Source organism: Oryx dammah, unplaced genomic scaffold (genome assembly GCF_014754425.2).
Source record: "Oryx dammah isolate SB20612 unplaced genomic scaffold, SCBI_Odam_1.1 HiC_scaffold_27, whole genome shotgun sequence".
Taxonomy (NCBI): domain Eukaryota; kingdom Metazoa; phylum Chordata; class Mammalia; order Artiodactyla; family Bovidae; genus Oryx; species Oryx dammah.
In genome coordinates this window covers 3,661,217-3,682,244 of record NW_024070211.1, presented here as the reverse complement: position 1 = coordinate 3,682,244, position 21,028 = coordinate 3,661,217, and positions in this window count along the sequence as shown.

Below are 21,028 nucleotides of genomic sequence, written 5' to 3'. Positions count from 1 at the left end.
GTATGTGTCTGGCATTATTGTTATTTTGGGCTTTTTATCTCACCTCTTCACTCTTTTTGGAGCCATCTCATTTGATTGGAAAGCATCTGGTCTAGTGGGAAGGACACAGAATACGGGGAGACCCATCCCAGAGTTCTGACCCCAGCTCTGCTGACTTGCTGGCTGTGTGACCTTGCACGAGTTACTCTTCTGAGTCTATTTCTTCATTTGTAAAGCGGGGATAAATAACATGACTTCATAATTCTTGCAAGTAAATTAGGGATAAATAACACTACTTCATAAGTCTTGCGAGGATTAAGCTAGTTAACTGTCTGACACCTAATAGGTGTTCAGTAAATATGCCACCCATCTTTCTATTTCTGAGTCTTCCTGGGCATTGACAAATGAGTATTTTTGAAGCATCTTACACCAAACTTGCAGGGGAAGAAATCTCACCTGAGAAAGATTTGGGAGGACGATCTTCTCAGTGGGGAAACCAAAAAGCCTGTAGCATAAATACGTAGGGACTCAGCTCTGTGTGATGCAGGGGCTAAGACTGTGCTGCCCTTTTTGAGGTTGAGTTCTCAAGTTCTCAAGAAAGTGTGGGTAAAACTCAATATATAGACTCATTTGGGGATCATCCATGGAATTCAATATTGAAAACATTGTTCAGAAATGACATTCCTTGTATAACTGAATCATTTTGCTATACAGCAGAAATTAAACAAATTGTAAGTCAACATTGTAAGTCAACTGGTTCCAAATCGGAAAAAGAGTATGTCAAGGCTGCATGTTGTCACCCTGCTTATTTAACTTATATGCAGAGTACTTCATGCAAAATGCCGGGCTGGATGAAGCACAATCTGGAATCAAGATTGCCAGGAGAAATATCAATAACCTCAGATATGCAGATGATACCACCGTTATGGAAGAAAGCAAAGAAGATCTAAAGAGCCTCTTGATGAAAGTGAAAGAGGAGAGTGAAAAAGTTGGCTTAAAACTCAACATTCAGAAAACTAAGATCATGGCATCTGGTCCCACTACTTCATGGCAAATAGATGGGGAAACAGTGGAAACAGTGGCAGACTTTATTTTTCTTGGGCTCCAAAATCACTCTAGATGGTGACTGCAGACATGAAATCAAAGGACACTTACTCCTTAGAAGGAAAGTTATGACCAACCTATACACCATATTAAAAAACAGAGACGTTACTTTGCCAACAAAGGTCTGTCTAGTCAAAGCTATGGTTTTTCCAGTGGTCATATATGGATGTGAGAGTTAGACTATAAAGAAAGCTGAGTGCCAAAGAATTGATGCTTTTGAACTGTGGTGTTGGAGAAGACTGTTGAGAGTCCCTTGGATTGCAAGGAGATCCAACCTGTCCATCCTAAAGGAGATCAGTCCTGAATGTTCATTGGAGGGACTGATGTTGAAGCTGAAACTCCAATACTTTGGTTCCCTGATGCAAAGAATTGACTCATTTGAAAAGACCTTGATGCTGGGAAAGATTGAAGGCGGGAGGAGAAGGGGTCAACAGAGGATGAGATGGTTGGGTGGCATCACTGACGCAATGGACGTGAGTTTGAGTAAACTCTGGGAGTTGGTGATGGACAGGGAGGCCTGGCGTGCTGCAGTCCATGATGTTGCAAAGAGTCGGACATGACTGAGTGTCTGAATTCAGTGAACTGAACTGAAGTCAACTATAATTCAATGAATTAAATTTTTAAAAATGACATTCTTAGCCTGCAGGAGGTGAGGATAAAAGTGGCTTTGCTTCATTTCTCTGCAGGAGTTAATGAGTAGAAGAGAAATGTTTCACCAGCAAGAGAGGAAAGAGGGTGTGATGCTGGAATCTTCCGTTTGGCCCTCCAGACCTACTCTCCACATGGACTCCTCCGTGAGTACTGCCATTTTTGTGTCTGAGCTGGCTAGCGAGGGGAGAAAGTAGAGACATCTGTTTCCCGCCCCCTCCAGGCAGTTTCACGCCAGCTGGCTGGTCTCCAAAGGTCATAGCTTTGATCCAGACAACTGTCTGCATGGAATGTTCTCTCTCTTTGGGCTCCTGCTGACTGTTCCCTGCCCTCTCCCTGGCAGCCTACGGGTTCTGGTCCCAGCATAAGTCTCCCTTATGCTGCTTCCTACCCTGCCCACATCTCTACAAACAGTCCTTTAATTTTTTAAAAACAGTTTTATTATTTATTTGGCTTTGCTGGGTCTTAGTTGCAGTATGTGGGATCCTTTAGTTGTGATGTATAGCACCTAGATCCCCAACCAGGGATCGAACCCGGGGCCCCTACGTTGGGAGTGTGGCATCTTAGCCATCAGACCACCAGGGAGGCCCCCAAATAGTCCTTTTCTTAAATTCACCTCCGATTATCCAACGGGAGTGTGCTGCATATTTCCTGCTGGCAACTTAACCGATCAAAAGCACCTTGTCACAGACACTCCGTCAGCATTTTCTTGCAAGTTCCTGGTTCTCTTTGTGGTGATACGTATTAGTGTTCTCCAGCTGCTGTAACAAAGGAGCACATACCGGGTGACTGAGCAATTGGAATTTTTTTCCCTCACAGTTCTGAAGACTAGAAGATCAGGGTGAGCTCAGGGTATTGGCAGGGGCCGTCAGGGGGCCAGGGAGGAAGGATCTGTTCCTGGCCTTTCTCCTTGGCTTGAGAGTGGCCGTTTTCTCCTTGTGTCCTCCATGGTCTGCCCTCTGTGTGTGTCTGTGTCCCAATTTCCTCTTCTTATAAGGACACTATTCATACCAGAATGGGGCCCATCCTAATGACCTCCTCTTAATTTAATCGCATTGAGGCGCCCATCTCCGATGTAGATGGTCTTACAGACTGTTATATAGAGTGAAGCAAGCCAGAAAGAGAAAAACAAATATCACATATTAATGCGTATATGTGGAATCTAGAAAAATGGCATAGATGATCTTACTTGCAGAACAGATGTAGAATCACAGATGTAGACAACAAATGCATGAACACCAAGGGGGACAGGGAGCGGTGAGATGAGCCGGGAGACTGGGATGGCCATATGCATACTATTGACACTATGTATAAAGCAGATAGGGCTTCCCTGACAGCTCAGTGGGTAAACCCACCTGCAATGCAGGAGACCCGGGTTCAATTCCTGGGTTGGGAAGATCTGCTGGAGAAGGGAGAGGCTACCCACTGAAGTATTCTTGGGCTTCCCTTGTGGCTCAGCTGGTAAAGAATCTGTCTGCAATGCGGGAGACCTGGGTTGGATCCCTGGATTGGGAAGATCCCCTGGAGAAGGGAAAGGCTACCCACTCCAGCATTTTGGCCTGGAGAATTCCATGGACTCTATGGTCCATGGGGTCGCAAAGAGTTGGACACGACTGAGGGGCTCTCACTTTCACTTGCATAAAATAGGTAACTAATGAGAACCTACTGTATAGCTCTAACTCTTCTCAGTGCTCGTTAGTGGGGACCTAATGGGAAGGAAATCCCCCAAAGACGGGCTACAAGTATATGCACAGCTGATTCACGTTGCAGAAACCAACACAACATTGCAAAGCAACTACTCCAACCAGAATTAATTTAAAAAATAAAACCAGAGCTTTTAAAAAAGAAACTCTACCTCCAAGCGCTGTCATATTTTGAAGTACAGGGGTTAGGACTTAAACATGTGAGTTTTTTGTGGGACACAGTTCATTCCATGACTTGGTGGTTGAGAGAGAGGAATGTGATTGGTGGGCAGGAGTAAGGCTTGTTGAAGGTGTTAAGGACACAGCAGCATTCAAAAGGGACCAGGTCCCTGCTGTAAGGGGCTGACATTCTATAGGGGGTGGGGAGCGGAGAAGAAACAAGAGAGAGAGAGAAGCCACAGATAAACCAACATTTATTGATTCCAACTGTGACAATGTTAGATATGACAGAATGACTCTGTTAAGTTAGACCAGTCAAGGGTGGTCTCTCAGAGGAGAACTGAAATCTAATACCTGACAGAGGTAGGGTAGTCACTATCTGAGTTCCCCACGTGGGGAGGAGCATTCATGGCAGAGCAAACATGGGTGAAGCATAAGTGATGGGGTGTTTTCATCCAGAGAGCAATTTTGCTGATGCAAAGAGAGAGAACTCTGGGGGTGGGGGGCATTTTTGTTTTCACTGGAGAGAAGTTTTGTTTTATTTAATTTTATTTTTTTAAGACAGGTACTAAGGGTATTTAATAAAGTAAAATCAAATAACATTTATATCCAGTGGAAATTGTTGTTGTTGTTTAGTTGCTAAGTCACGTCCGACTCTTTTGCAAACCCATGAACAGCATCCCGCCAGGCTCCTCTGTCCATGGGATTTCCCAGGTGAGAATACTGGAGTGGGTTGCCATTTCCTTCTCCAGGATACCTTCCTGACCCAGGTATCGAACCTGTGTCTCCTGCATTGGCAGGTGGATTCTTTACCACTGAGCCACTAGGGAAGCCAATGGGATATTACTGAGACATAAACAGTGGAAGTGACAAATAGATTCAAAGGTTTAGATCTGATAGACAGAGAGCCTGAAGAACCATGGACAGAGGATCGTGACATTGTACAGGAGGCAGGGATCAAGACCATTCCCAAGAAAAAGAAGTGCAAAATGGCTGTCTGAGGAGGCCTTACAAATAGCCATGAAAAGAAGAGAGGCGAAAGGCAAAGGAGAAAAGGAAAGATATACCCATTTGGATGCAGAGTTCCAAAGAATAGCAAGGAGAGATAAGAAAGCTTTCCTCAGTGATCAATGCAAAGAAATAGAGGGAAACAATAGAATGGGAAAGACTAGAGATCTCTTCAAAAATTAGAGATGCCAAGGGAACATTTCATGCAAAGATGGGCACAAGAAAGGACAGAAATGGTAGGGACCTAACAGAAGCAGAAGATATTAAGAAGAGGTGGCAAGAATACACAGAACTGAACAAAAAAGATCTTCACAACCCAGATAACCATGATGGTGTGATCTCTCACCTAGAACCAGACAACCTGGAATGTGAAGTCAAGTGGGCCTTAGGAAGCATCACTATGAACAAAGCTAGTGGAGGTGATGGAATTCCAGTAGAGCTATTTCAAATCCTGAAAGATGATGCTGTGAAAGTGCTTCCCTCAATATGCCAGCAAATTTGGAAAACTCAACAGTGGCCACGGGACTGGAAAAGGTCAGTTTTCATTCTGATCCCCAAGAAAGGCAATACTACAGAATGCTTAAACTACTGCACAATTGCACTCATCTCACATGCTAAGTAAGTAAGTAATACTCAAAATTCTCCAAGCCAGGCTTCAACAGTACATGAACTGTGAACATCCAGATGTTCAAGCTGAATTTGGAAAAGGCAAAGGAACCAGAGATCAAATTGCCAACATCTGTTGGATCATCGAAAAAGCAAGAGACTTCCAGGAAAACATCTACTTCTGCTTTAGTGACTATGCCAAAGCCTTTGACTGTGTGGATCACAATAAACTGTGGAAAATTCTTCAAGAGATGGGAATACCAGGCCACCTTACCTGCCTGCTGAGAAATATGTATGCAGGTCAAGAAGCAACAGTTAGAACTGGACATGGAACAACAGACTGGTTCCAAATTGGGAAAGGAGTACATCAAGACTCTATACTGTCACCCTGCTTATTTAACTTATATGCAGAGTACATCATGAGAAATGCTGGACTGGAGGAAGCACAAGCTGGAATCAAGATTGCCAGGAAAAATATCAATAACCTCAGATATGCAGATGACACCACCCTTATGGCAGAAAGTGAAGAGGAACTAAAAAAGTCTCTTGATGAAAGTAAAAGAGGAGAGTGAAAAAGTCGACTTAAAACTCAACATTCAGAAAACTAAGATCATGGCATCCGGTCCCATCACTTCATGGCAAATAGATGGGGAAACAGTGGAAACTGTCAGACTTTATATTCTCGGGCTCCAAAATCACTGCAGCTGGTGATTGCAGCCATGAAATTAAAAAACGGTTGCTCCTTGGAAAAAAAGTTATGACCAACCTAGACAGCTTATTAAAAAGCAGAGACATTACTTTGCCAACAAAGGTCCATCTAGTCAAAGCTATGGTTTTTCCATTAGTCATGTATGAATGTGAGAGTTGGACTGTAAAGAAAGCTGAGTGCCAAAGAACTGATACTTTTGAACTGTGGTGTTGGACAAGACTTGAGAGTCCCTTGGACAGCAAAGAGATCCAACCAGTCCATTCTAAAGGAGATTAGTCCTGAATATTCATTGGAAGGACTGATGCTGAAGCTGAAACTCCAATCATCTGGCCACCTGATGTGAAGAACTGACTCATTTGAAAAGACCCTGATGCTGGGAAAGATTGAAGGTGGGAGGAGAAGGGGATGACAGAGGATGAGATGGTTGGATGGCATCACCGACTCGATGGACATGAGTTTAATAAACTCTGGGATTTGGTGATGGACAGGGAGGCCTGAAGTGCTACTGTCCATGGGGTTGCAAAGAGTCGGACGTGACTTAGCGACTGAACTGAACTGAACTGAAAAAGAAGGGGGCTTCCCTGGTGGTTCAGACGGTAAAAAATCTGCCTGAATGCAGAATACCCGGGCTTGATCCCTGAGTCAGAATGATCCCCTGGAGAAAGGAATGGCTACCCACTCCAGTATTCTTGCCTGGAGAATTTCATGGACAGAGGAGCCTGGGGGACTGCAGTCCACGGGGTTGCAAAGAGTTGGACACCACTGGGGGCTACTAACACTTTCACTTTCATAAAAAGGGAGAGATTTGAGTCAGTTGAACTGAGGTGGATGAATCTGGAGCCTGTTTTACAGAGTGAAGTAAGTCAGAAAGAGAAAAATATTGTATATTAACGCATATATATATGGAATCTAGAAAAATGGTACTGATGACCCTGCAGCGCAGGCATAGAGACCCAGGTGTACAGAACGGGCTTGTGGGCACATTGGAAGGAGGAGAGGGGGGACTCACTGAGACAGTAGCATTGAAACATGCACTTTACCATGCGCAAAAGAGACAGCTGGCTTCACGCTGCTGCATGACAGAGCTCAGCTCAGCGCTCTGTGTGACCTGAGGGGTGGGTAGGGGAGAGGGTGGGATGGAGGTTCCAGAGGCGGGCGGTATACGTCTACTCATGGCTGAGTCACACAGTTGTGTGGCAGAGACCAATACAGCACTGTAAAACAATCATCCTCCCATGAAAAAAATAACATTTAAACAAAAGTGTAAGAAAAATGCTCCATGTTGGAAAACTTTGAAGTTATTGCTTGATACTCAGAGCAAAAGAAATGAAGCTAGATATTCTTGGTACCCATTTAAAGTGGTACTTTACAAAAGATTCATTAATCACTGGCTGAGGAGATAAAACTAGAAGCCATGAGGGCTTTTTGATTCACACAGATTACTGGAGAGAACATTTTCAAACTAGATGAAGCCCGCCCCCTAAGGGTGGGTCATTTTCCAGGACGTCCTGTCCCAGAGCAGCCGTCTCTGTACTTGGACAGAATCCCCGTTTGCCGACCTGCCCTGGAACCACGTCCATCCTGGCTGCAGCCTGTCTTAGCCACCATCAGGCAGAACATTGTGTTGCCTCTGTGTGCAGACATCACTGGGCAACCCCCCCTACCCCCGCCCCCCCAAACCAATCCCAGTTTCCCCCGCCATCTGCTCCACAGCACAGAAGATTCATCTGCTGGAGTCAAGCTCATATTAAAATATTAGTCTACATTTAAAATGTTTCCATTGTGTCCATGGGGATCTTCATTCCATATGTTGGCAGGAGCTCTGGGGCCAGCCTGTGTTTGATTTTGAGAGTTTCAAAATGTAGGCTAAGGATGATTTGTAATAAAGTGGTGCAAATCGTAGCGCCGTGGCTGAGACACCTCCTTAGTAAATATCGACCTCTAAAGCTTTTCTTCCCATCAACAGCCTCAGGGGCTGTTAGGCTGCAACAAACCCCAGAGATCATCCCCTTTAACTGGTTCAACCTAGAGTTTAATCTCTTCCCTTCCCTCCTCCCTCTCTGTCTCCCTTCTTCCCTTTCTCCCAAAAATGCGTTAAGCTGACCACCCATGACTGTTGTAACAAATGACCACAAATTTAGTGGGTTTAAAAAAAACCCCACAAATTTATTATCTTACAGTCCTGGAGGTCCAGGAATCCAAATTAGGCCTCGCTGGGCTAAAATCAAGGTATCGGTTGAACCGCATTCCTTCTGGAAACTCTAGGAGAGAACCCATTTATTGGCCTTTTCCAGCTTCTAGAGGACACCTATGTTCCTTAACTCAGGCCCCTTCCTCCATCTTCAAAGCTAGCAACGGACAAGCCAGGCTTACTAATCCTGCATCACTCTGACCCCTGCCTCCCTTTTTCACCTGTAAGAACCCTTGTGATTCCACGGGGTCCATCTGGATCATCCAGAACCATCTCTTCATCTCAAGATTCTTAATCACATCTATAAGCCCCCTTTGCCATGTAAGGTAGCACAATCACAGGCTCTGGAGATTAGGACCTGGACATCTTTGGAACTCCATTGTTCTGCCTACCACATCCCACACCAGCCTTCACATAGTTGAATTTCTCTAAGGTATATGCTTTCATATGCAGGTGGAGTTAGTGGTCAGGAATCTGTCTGCCAGCTGCCAGTGCAGGAGACGTAAGAGACGCGGGTTCGATCCCTGGGTCGGGAAGATCCCCTGGAGAAGGGAATGGCAGCCCAGTCCAGTACTCTTGCCTGGAGAATCCCATGGACAGAGGAGCCTGGCAGGCTGCGGTCCATTGGGTTGCACAGAGTCAGACACGACTGAAGCGACTTAACACACACATACATGCTTTCATAACACCTACACTCCTTATTTACCATGCCCATCAACATTGCCGTTCTCGGCTTAGTTGTGAAATTGTTGATTTGATGCCTGTTCTCCTAGACCAAAAAATCCTCTAAAGGTAGAGGTAAAACTATTATAGACCTTTGAACTATCACTATCGTTTCCTCAGAGCTTCCTAGAATCCAAGGCAAGAAAGTATTTTGAGAAGCGAAGAAGAGAAAAGAAAACAATAGTCAGCACTGAATGATCACTCGGTTCTGTGCCAGCAATGTTCCAAGTGCTTTTAACCTATTTAATTCACACCTTGCCATGGGGTGGGGGTGGGGGTGAGTGTTCTCTAACCCAAGCAAGTGGAACAACTGGAATTTGAAATCCACAGCCTTAACCACCATGTCATATAAGCAAATACTCTCAAAGAGTATTTCATATGCTACAACAGAAGTCTGAGAGGCAGAAATGAAGATGGAAGAGACCAGTGTTAGGGATGTGTCAGACAAGAATCTCCAAATGATATAATAAATGGAAGAGGTGTGCGACTGGGGGCAGAGGCAACACAGAAGGGAGGGAAGCCGGGAAGGGAGTGTGTTCTAAGGAGGGGAGCCTATGTGAACACAATCCCAGGCAGAAAACGGCTTGGTGTTTTCTAGAAATTGAAGGTCACATAATACTGCTGGAGAAGGCGATGGCACCCCACTCCAGTCCTCTTGCCTGGAAAATCCCATGGGCGGAGGAGCCTGGTAGGCTGCAGTCCATGGGGTCTCGAAGAGTTGGACACGACTGAGTGACTTCACTTTCACTTTTCACTTTCATGCATTGGAGAAGGAAGTGGCAACCCACTCCAGTGTTCTTGCCTGGAGAATCTCAGGGATGGGGGAGCCTGGTGGGCTGCCGTCTGTGGGGTCGCACAGAGTCGGACACGACTGAAGTGACTTAGCAATAGCAATACTGCTGGAGCTGAATGGCAGAGCACAGACAAGAGACAGGGCTGAAGAGGAAGGCCACGTTGCTGTCTGAGGATGCTGCTGGCCATGCCTGGGCTTCAGACATCACCCTAAGGAAAATAAGAAACCACTGGAGGACTTGTGATGCTGAAAGTCCTCCAATGGACTCTTTTTTTTTTTTTAATTTAACAAAATCAGTTTGCTCACCTCATGAAAGGGTTGCAGGTAAATGTAGAGTGTGTGAATGGGAAGCCTAGTGCTGGAACCCAGAAGTTTCATGGCTTCAGTCCAAGTACTCTCAGCTCTGCCTCTGAACCCTCTCAAAAGCCTTGCCACCACCCAGAGAGGGAGTGTGGTGGGGAAGAAGAAGCGAGCCATCTGTTGTTCAGAATGAATAAATTTAGTCTAGTCTCTGCTTCAAAACCAGTCAGAGGGAGCGGATTAGAGAGTTCTGCTTTTAACTCTTAACTCATGGTTTTTAAGACTTCCTCCAAGCAGTTTGCCTTGCTCAACTTGCTTTGTTTGTTTATTGAAGTATAGTTGATTTACAAGGTTGTGTGAATTTCTGCCGTACAGTAAAGTGATTCAGTTACACACACATACATGTATATTCTTTTCCATTGTGGTTCATCTCAGGACATTGAGCTTAGTTCCCAGTGCTATACAGTAGGGCTTGTTGCTTATCCATCCTATATAATGGCTTGCATCCTTGTCTTTGCGTCCCTGTGAAGTTGCTCGGTCGTGTCTGACTCCCTGCAACGCCACGGACTGTAGCCTGTCAGGCTCCTCCGTTCATGGATTCTCCAGGCAAGAGTACTGGAGTGGGTGGCCCCCTTCTCCAGGGGATCTTTCTGATCCAGGGATCGAACCTGCATCTCCTGCATTGCAGGCAGATGCTTCACCATCTGAGCCCCCAGGGAAGCCCCACAGTTTATACCTGCTAACCCCAAACTCCTAGCTCATCTCTCTCGCTCTGGCAACCAAAGGCTGTTCTCTTTGAGTCTGTTTCTGTTTTAGTAGATAGGTTTATTTGTCATATATATATATATATATCATCTAAAATTTGTCATGTTTTAGATTGGACATAGAATTGATATTACATGGTATTTGTCTTTCTCTTTCGACTTACTTCCCTTAGTGTGATCATCTCTAGTTCCGTCCACATTACTGCAAATGGCATTATTTCATTCTTTCTCTTATGGCTGAGTAGTACTTCACTGTACATATGTACCACATCTCCTTTGTCCATCTATTGATGGGCATTGGTTGTTTCCACGTCTTGGCTGTTGTCAGCGGTGCTACTGGAGGCACAGGGGCACATGTAGGTTTTTAAACGAGAGCTTCGTCCAGATATATTCCCAGGAGTGGCATCGCTGGATCACACGGCAGCTCTATTTTCAGGTTTTCTGAGGAACCTCTGTATTATTTTCTGCTGTGGCTGCACTAACTCACATTCCCACCAACAATGTAGGAGACCCTCCTTTTCTTCACACCCTCTCCAGTACTGGTTATTTGTTGACTTTTTAACGGTGGCCGTTCTGATCTGTGTGAAGTGGTACCTCACTGAAGTTTCGATTGGAATCTCCCTAATAATTAGCAGTGGTGAGCATCTTTTCGTGCACCTACCAGCCATCTGTGTGTCTTCTTTGAAGAAACGTCTGCCTGCATCTTCTGCCTATTATTTCATCAGGTTGTGTTTTTGTTGTTGAGTTGTATGAGTCGTTTGTATATTTTGGGAATTAAACCTTTCCCAGTTGCATCGTTTGTGAATATTTTCTCCCATCCCATAGGTTGCCTTTTTCGTTTGTGGTTTCCTTTGCTGTGCAAAAGCTTCTCAGTTTGATTACATCCCATTTGTTTTTGCTTTTATTGCCATAGCCTTGGGGGACTGACCTAAGAAAACATTGGTACACTTAATGTCAGAGAATGTTTTGCCTGTGATCTCTTCTAGTTTTATGGTGTCACGTCTTACATTAAGTCTTCAAGCCACTTTGAGTTCATTTTTGTGTATGGTATGAGGGTGTGTTCTAATGTCACTGATTTCCATGCAGCTTTCCAACTTTCCCAGCATCATTTGCTGGAGACTGTCTTTTTCCCATGCTCAGCACACCTAGAAATGATTTCTCCTCCTTGCAGACACCTCCCACTAATGTTTCTGCCATTCTCATTCACTCAGTCAACAAATACTCATTGAACACCTACTGTTGGGCGTGGTGTTAGATACAGAAATGAACAGCCCTGACTTGTTCCTTGTGGAGTTTATTGTCTAGTAGGAGAATAAAGCATCAAGCCAATAAATGCATGTATTGTAATGTAAAAATCATGTAACATGTTATAATATATGCATTTATTTTTGTGGCAAGCCCCTTGAAGAAGTCGAGGGTGGTTGGAGAGGATGTGATGGGGAATCTGGATTATTGATTATGGTGAATCGCACCAGGGGCTCCAGTGCCTTCCCTGTATGTTTTCAACCTTGTCATTTCTTCCTCAGCAGCAGGGTATATTTCCATACCCCAGTCAATTTCTGTCTTGGCCATGTGACTTGCTTTGGCCAGTAAGATAAAGTGAAGGTGCAGGGAGTCAATTGCAAGTGTAGACCTTGACAGGCTTTGGTGTGTTGTGTCCCTGCCATCACTTGGAGAGCAAGCCTCAGCTGGTCTGCCGGTCCCCTGAGGAGGCTGAGAGACGTGGAGCAGAGCCGCCAGGCTGAACTACTCTAGCTACGTGGAGCCCAGGTTGAAAGAAAGTGAAAGTGAGGTTGCTCAGTCGTGTCTGACTCTTTGCAACCCCATGGTCTGAAGCCTACTAGGCTCCTCTGTCCATGGGATTTTCCAGGCAAGAGTACTGGAGGGGGCTGCCATTTCCTTCTCCAGGGGATCTTCCTGGTCCAGGGATTGAACCTGGGTCTCCTGCATTATAGGCAGTTGCTTTACCGTCTGAGGCTCCAGGGAGCCTAGGTTACTGACTTCTTAGCCCTGAAGATGAGTGAGAGAGCCCAGTTGAGATCAACAGAGCTGCCCAGCCAATCCCAACCAAAGTCAGCTGACCTCTAGTTGATCTGCACAGTTGCAAGTTCAAGAAACATACATCGTTGTAAGCTGCTAAGATTTTTGTGGGTATTTGTTAAGCAGCATTGTTTATAGCTGACTGATACACTGACTTATTCTGAGCAGGCTATGACAGGATTCCCTAAAGAAATGGCATTTCAGTGAAAACTAGGTGGGTGAAGGAGGAAGCTCATACTAAGCTGAAGGATGAACAAAGGTCCTAAGGCAGGAAAGGCATGAATACTTGAGAAACTAAAAGAAACGGAGGTTTTTGGATACATAGGTCTAAGGTAACCATATACAGCGATAAAGGTAGCCAGATGCAGTAGAGAAGCACTGGTGAGGAAACAGACCATACTGTACCCTGACTCAACGGACATGAATTTGAGCAAACTCTGGGAGAGACTGGAGGACAGGGGAGCCTGGTGAACTGCTTCAACTACGGGGCTGAAAAGAGACACAACCTAACCACTGAACAACAACAACAAATACACCTCCCTGCTTTTACATGGCACTAAGTAAAATTAACATGCCATAGTATTGGGAATTTCTTGATGTTCCTAGCTATAATCTCCCCCCAGGAAAAGGGCCAGTATTCCTTTATCTTTGTCTCCTCTCACTCTGCCCGAGCAATATCCAACAGTCAACGCCCAGTATCTAAGACGAATGAGGCTCAGCTAAAGAGAGAGGTGCTGAAAGAACAGCTCCTTGGCATCTCCTGAACTCTGGACACTGACTACAATTTTTCTTCCTTGGTAATTAGTTCACTTACAACAGCGTTGTGTGAAATGGGAGGCCCCTTCCTTCACCCCCCACTCTATATTTTCACCCTGAGCTTGGTGTTCCCTTGAGGCATTTATCACTAGCTGATGTTATAATTACAGAACTATTTTGTTTTGGTATGTCTCTTCCAGTAGAGGACAGTACCTAATACAGGTGTAGAGACACAAAAGTATTTGTTGAACAAAAGCATGATCAGGTGCTGAAAGAGTTAATGCTAAAAGAACCCTCAAAAAGTACAACCCAGAAATTAGTGTGTTATATATCTGCTGGTTTAGTAAGAAGTTGGGACAAAGCTTTCTTTTATGGGATGGGAAGAATACATGGGCAAAGCAAAAAGAGTGGCTAAGTCATTTATGATTCTTACTGGAATGGGCGACAAACACAACATATGACCCAAAACATGAGACTTAGGTGTGTCAACACCCAATACAATAGCCCTTTATTTATAAAACGCTTTTTATTTTATAAAGCCCCTTCCCTTACTAGCCCACTTATTCTTCATCCCATCTTTAAAACAGACATAGTAGTGGGAATAAATTATTATTTTCTTTTATAGGTTAAAAAAGCCTTCTACATATAGGTTTGTGAGATTTAATTATTTGCTGAAATGAATTTAGGCATTCTGTCTTCTTGCTTATCAATCTTTCCATAGAGCATGGTTGTCTCATAAGATGTCCTTGGGGGAAGGCCAGGTGGGGCTAGAAATGTTTTGAAGATCTGGCTGCAGGTAGGTGTGTTTTAATCTCACTGTGGCTAGAAAGCTCTGCAAGACTGGGTTTCTGTCTGCATCTCCACTTCATTTCATGCTGATTTCTCCCTGGCTCCTGAACCCTGGCTCCTGTCCTTACCTCATCAAATGCCTTCCTGATCCAGGACCTTTTCACTTGCTGTTCCCTCTGCCCTGAACACATTTCAACACAGTTTTACCTGGATAACTCTTCATTGAAAAAGACCCTGATGCTGGGAAAGATTGAGGGCAGGGGGAGAAGGGGACAACAGAGGATGAGATGGTTGGATGGCATCACCAACTCAATGGACATGAGTTTGAGTGAATTCTGGGAGGTAGCGAAGGACAGGGAAGCCTGGTGTGCTCCAGTCCATGGCATCTCAAAAAGTCAGCCACAATTTAGTGACTGAACAACAACGCTTTGGAACTGAATATAAATGCCACTTCTTTTTTAAAAAGATCTTGCTTTCTTATACTCCTTCACTCCAATTTAGTCCTTTTCAAAGCACCTTGTAACTGACAATTATTCATTTAATATTTGTTTCCCAAAATATGCAAAATTATTGAGGGCAAGGTACCTATCCATTTTGTTCAGTATCTGACACTAAGCATGTGGTACAGTTCCTGGTGCTTAGGAAGCACTCAGAAAATATTCTTAGAATGGATAAGGGAAAGGACAAGTGCTGAGAGAGGGCCACTCCTTCAAGCTGGAGTCTATTCCTTAGGTTTTTAGCATAATGCCCTATAGTTAAGAGGTTACGGTATTGAGCATCTATCTGCTGCTGCCTAACAAACCACTTCAAAATGAGATGGCTTAAAACAGTGACCACTCCATTTGCTCATAACACTGTAGGACAGCCGTTGGGGATAAGTTCAGCTGCGTGGTTGTGCTGGTCTCATCTGAGTCAACCCATGAAGCTGCTACCATCTGGCAGCTGGACTAGGACTGGAAGAGCCAAATGCTGGTGCTGACTGGGCCACTCTTGCCTCAGGATTTTTCATGCCTAAGGAAGAGGACAGTTTCAGGGAAGCAAGTAGAGTAGCCAGCCACACTGCCTTGCCTGAGACTCTCGTGGTTTTGGCAATGAAAATCCCACATCTTGATAAACTCCTCAGGGCTGGGAAAATCAGGATGGTTGGTCACCCCTACCAGCAAGAAAGGAGCGGAAGTGATGACTAAGCTCAAAACTTCCACAGTGAGAAAGTTGCATTCTTTTAGTCAAAGTGTGTCCCAAGGCCAGCCCAGATTTAAGGAAGAAGTGAATCCCATACCTTGATGGGAAATGCGGCAAACACATATTGCAAAGGAGAGGGCACACAGGGATGGGAAGATTTTTGCAATCTATTACAGGCAAGGAAAGGAAGACCACAGACTCAGAAGTCAAAGTAAGTTTTTTGTTTGTTTAGTGAAAAATCTGTACGAAGGAAGGAAATACCGAGAGAGCCATCATTAGCCAAACATTAAGCGACAAGTCCACTTGAGTACTTTAATATGTTACAGGCTTTCTTTGGTATACGAGTACAAACTAAGACAGGCTTTTGGGAAAATGTCTTGGATTTGCAGATTAGGAAGGATGTTGAAACATACAAGTAAAGGAAAGAAGACTTCTTGGAAGTCAAGATAACGGATGGAGGATCTCCTAATCATATGTTAACAACTGCATAAAGGCTATTTGAAGGGTAGTATTGATAGCCTGCTTGTCCAGCAAAACATGTCAGATAACAAAGCTACATTTGTATAATGCTTGCTATGTCCCAAATGCGATTCTCATATAGGCAATTTACATCGATCAACACACTGAAAACTCAGGTTTACAGATGAGGAGACAGAGGCCCAAGGTCACCTAGGTAGTAAATGGTGGAGTCGCAATTTGAACCAGGCAGTCTGGCTCTTGCCTTCCCAGGAGCTACCGTTTTGGTGAGGGTTTAACTTCCTTTTCCTAACTAGCAGTTGGGAATAGAATTCTGAAAGTCTATCTGGTATGGAGCTGGCTCTTCCTCAAGAAAGAGGGCAGCTGGGAGAGTCTGGCTCCGGAACAGAATTCCAGGAGTTGGGTTTCCATCCGGGAGGGAATAGAGGCTCCTCTTGGCGCAGGCGCAGTGGTCTAGTTGGGAAACTCAAGTCGGGTCCGCTCCTGCTTAGAGCCTCAGGTGAGGCCCGCCCTCTGAGGGTGAGGCTGCCCTCCCCTCATCCGCGGACAAGGCCGTTGAGGTGGCAGCCGCAAGGGCCCAGTGGACTATGCTTTAGAGGGGGAATCACCTCAGCCCATGGGCACACTTAACTGATGGGCAAAATGAGCCCTATCCCCTCTGGGAGCCTGGGAGACGTCTTTGCTAACTTGTGACTTCTCCGAGCCTGGGTTCCTTTAGGGATGAAATGGGACGACCAGTCCCCACGTGGCTGTAGTTCTGAGCATACTGGTTGCGGCTCTTACCAAGGCAGGAAGTGCTACTTAATCACAAGATTATTGTGAGGAAATCAAATGAGATGATGAAAGTGAAAGCATTTGGCATGCTTTTAAGCGTGTTATAAATGCGAGCTCTTAGGAACTCACATTTCTGTCTGTAGTTCGTTTTTATTAACAAAGAGGTCAAGCTTTGCTGCTTCCTGGCCTCAGGTCACCCCACTTGCCCTCAGATTTCTTGCAAATGCATCCAGTTACTCACTGGAAGAGCTGAGGATGGGGTTGGCTCCCTGTCCAGATAGATGGCTGATTCTGCCCTTCCTATGCAGCGTTTCTTTACTACTTCAAAGGAGCTAAAGTGAGTTGGGAATTTGTAACTGCTCTAAGTGTAATTCTCTGGCATGTTCAGAATAAACTTCCATTTCCTAATTAATTTGGGAAGTTGAAAACCGTAGATGTTGAAATGGAACTTTTGGCTGCTGTTTCTCTTCCTTACCCCTCTTGGTTGATTAAAAATCCACTCATAGGAAGAACACCCTTGGCATTCTCTTTGCTTCCTTTTTTCATTCACAAGGCTCAGTGTTCCATTTGTGGACATATAGTATAATTTTATTTTCATCTAGTTTAAAACATGTTTATACAAAAACTAGTTTGGACAATGCCTTGTGCCAAGCCCTCAAGAGGTGAGAAAATGGTTTTGAAATGTGCGCTGCTCTCAAGGAGCTTGCCATATCGAGGGGAAAGAACGTAGTGTGGAATCTCATGTGAGTAGGGTTAAATTAGGAATAAATTGAGATTTCACAGACAACCTCCATTATTTTATTTAAGCCAGTGTTGTGTCTGTTTTACTCGTGATTGGCATATCTTTCTGTTAGTGCTGTTTGAAGCCAAATTTACATGCTTTCCCAGGCCCTTAGTTATCTTGAGAAAGAATTTAAGTACTTTACCTGCTCCTGGACCATATCCATCATCACAGAAATGCCCCTAACCCTGGGAGCATATTCTCAAAGGACCTGGGTGAGGCATATTAAAGGAGAATTTCTGAAGCTTAATTTTGCTTTTTGTATTAGCGCTGTGGCTTTAGGATTTGCTGCTCTGTCCCATGAATGTGCATTCTTGACTAAGTTCTTTTATTTCAAGTTATATACTGTATAGCACAGGGAACTCTGCTCAGTATTAGGTAACAACCTAAATGGGAAAAGAATTTGAAAAAGATATATACATAACTGAGTCACTTTCCTGTACACCTGGAACTAACACAACACTATTAATCAACTATACTGCAATATGAAATAAAATGTTTTTTAGAAAAGGCTCAGCTAGTCTATCACACCTTCCTAACCATCTGTAGCATGTTGATCTTTCCTTTTTTTAAACTGTAGCATTCACAGTCCCCTGCTCTGATCTTGACATTTAATCATAGACCACTTTGCATTGTCTGTAAATTTACTGTGAACTATGAGTTACTGAGCAGGGATTCTGGGACAATCGTATAGTAGAGGAAAAAAGCACAGATTTGGAGATGAACAGACTGGAGTTTGAATTCTGGTCCCATTACTTATTGACTGTGTGACTGATATTTTGGGAACCTCAATTTCTTCAGCTATCACACATAAAAGCTATCTTCTGCAGATTGTTACTCATAGGCATGTTGTGAGAATTAAACAAGATAATTATCAAGATGGAAAGCACCCTTCTCTCCTACACAATGCTTGTTTCTATGTTGTTGTTCAGTCGCTAAGTTGTGTCCAACTCTTTGTGACCCCAGGGACTGCAGCATGCTAGGCTCCTCTCTCTTCCACTATCTCATGGAGTTTGCTCAGAGTCACGTCCATTGAGTCAGTGATGCTATCTAACCATCTCATCCTCTGCCAGCCCCTTCTCCTTTTGAAGCACGGTTCAAAAGTGTCTTAATACTAGATGGATAAACTTAATATTAGTTGAATGAGGGTCTGTCATATCCAGTTAAATTATGAATGTTGACTAAAGGTTTTTTCTTTCACCTAAAATCATAAAATTTTAGAATATATGTCTTGAAATTCTCAGCCTAATGTTCTGCCCACTATTTGGTGTAATCCACAATGCCTTGACATTAAAAGACACTTGCTCCTTGGAAGGAAAGCTATGATAAACCTAAACAGTGCATAGAAAGGCAGAGACATCACTTTGCTGACAAGGCACATATAGTCAAAGCTATGGTTTTTCCAGTAGTCATGTATGGATGTGGAAGTTGGACCCTAAAGAATGCTGAGCACTGAAGAATTGATGCTTTCAAGTTGTGGTGCTGGAGAAGACTTTTGAGAGTCCCTTGGGCAGCAAGGAGATCAAATCAGTCAATATTCAAGGAAATTAACCCTGACTATTCATTGGAAGGACTGATGCTGAAGCTGAAACTCCAATAGCTTTGGCTACCTGATGCGAAGAGCCAACTCATTGGAAAAGATCCTGGTGCTGGGAAAAACTGAAGGCAAAAGGAGAAGAGGGTGGCAGAAGATGGGATGGTTGGATAGTATCTCCCACTCAATGGACATGACTTTGAGCAAACTCCAGGGAATAGTGGAGGAGAGAGGAGCCTGGCGTGCTGCAGTCCATGGGGTCTCAAAGAGTTGGACAAGACAGCCACTGAATAATAACAACAGTGAGTATTTCTTTAAAGCCTATTAAGCTCAACACACTGTCCCTTCAAAGAAACAGGAGACAAGGCAAGGTTCTCAAGAAGTTTCAGTCTCTCTGGAAATGAGGGATATCTATTTCTTATCTGTGTTGCCTCTGTCCCGACAACTCAACTTCTGATAACTGGAGTTCTCTAGGATATGGTCCAGGGCATCTTTTCACTTTATTTTCTCCTTGGGTGAATTCATTCACCTCCGGAGCTAACCCACTAACATGCCTGAGACTTACAAATTTATTTCTAGAGTCTAGACTTTTCTTTTAAACTTCAAACCCATATATCCAATTGTCTACTTAATTGATGTACTTACTCCTTCACTACTTTAAGTGAAACTGATCTAAAACTGGCCTCCTCCTCCTCCAGACCTGCCATCCTTCCAGTCAGTGTTCCCCATCTTCATTGAGTATCAGAAACCAGTGACCCAGGAATCATCCTTGTGGTCTCCTGTCTCTCATGGCTCCCTGCCCACATCCAATAAAGCACTAAATTATACAGCTTCTATTAACACCTTCAAAATATAATTGGAATCCATCCAATTCTGTCTCCACTGACTAACACCAAAGCTCAAGCCACTGTCATCTGCCCTCTGGAACATTGTAACAGCTGTCTCTCAGCTCCTTCCTCTAATCCATTTTCCACGTGACAACAAGAGTGATCTTTTTAAGTACAGAGCTGCTCAGGTCATTTCTCTGCCTAAAATCCTCCAACACATTTGCAGAAAGATCGAGGTTTCAAGTCATTCCCCAGCCCTCTGACAGTTCAGACTTTGCTCTACTGATTCTGTAACCCCAGCTCCTACAGCTCTCCACCTAGCTTCCTTCTTCCAGCCATAACAATCTCTTTGTGCACTGATGGTCACTTTTTTAGGGGAGCCTCCTCTGCCCCCAATATCTAGATGAGGTCCTCTTCTTATGCCTCCTTATAAAGCCCTGACTTTTCAAGATTCTACTTAATTGTAATTACATCGTACTAATTTGCAGGAGTATTTGTTTATTGATTCGCCCATTAGTCTGCAAGCTCCTTGAGGACAGACACCACATCTCAGCACCTGACACTCTGCCCAGCATACACAGATGCCCACTGAATAATGTTTGAGAGAACGCAAGCAGTAAGATAGCTTGTGTCAAGTCCCAGAGAAAGCTTAAGACAATGAGTGTAATGAAAATTCAGAAGAAAAAAAAAAGAAAAAGATCACTGGAACCTGGGGTGGATGAGACTTATTTCTTAAAGAAAAACAAAGATCCTTTTCCATGAGCTCTGAATATTCAGGGGACAAGTTTTATACCTGTTTGACAGAAGAGGAATATTGTATGAGGTAGCAAATAAAGGTGGAGAAGTAAATTGAGGCCACCCTGTAGATGGCTGTGGTGCCAGGCTAAGGAATTTAAAGTTTATTCTATAGACGATAGGAAGCCATTGATAGTTTTTAAGCATGAGTGGTAACATTTGCACATCTGTGGCATGAGAAATGTCTCTTTGGGCACTTTTAGTTGCCAGCAAGAGAAACCCATTCCAAATAGGCAGAGCTTGAAACCACAGCTCAGATGACGGAACTTGTTTCTTCCTGAGTCTCTCTGCTCTGCGCCCTTTGGGTAGGCGCCTTGCTCTGGGGTCTCTCTGCTCTGTGCCCTCTGGGTAGGCGCCTTGCTCTGGAGTCTCTCTGCTCTGCGCCC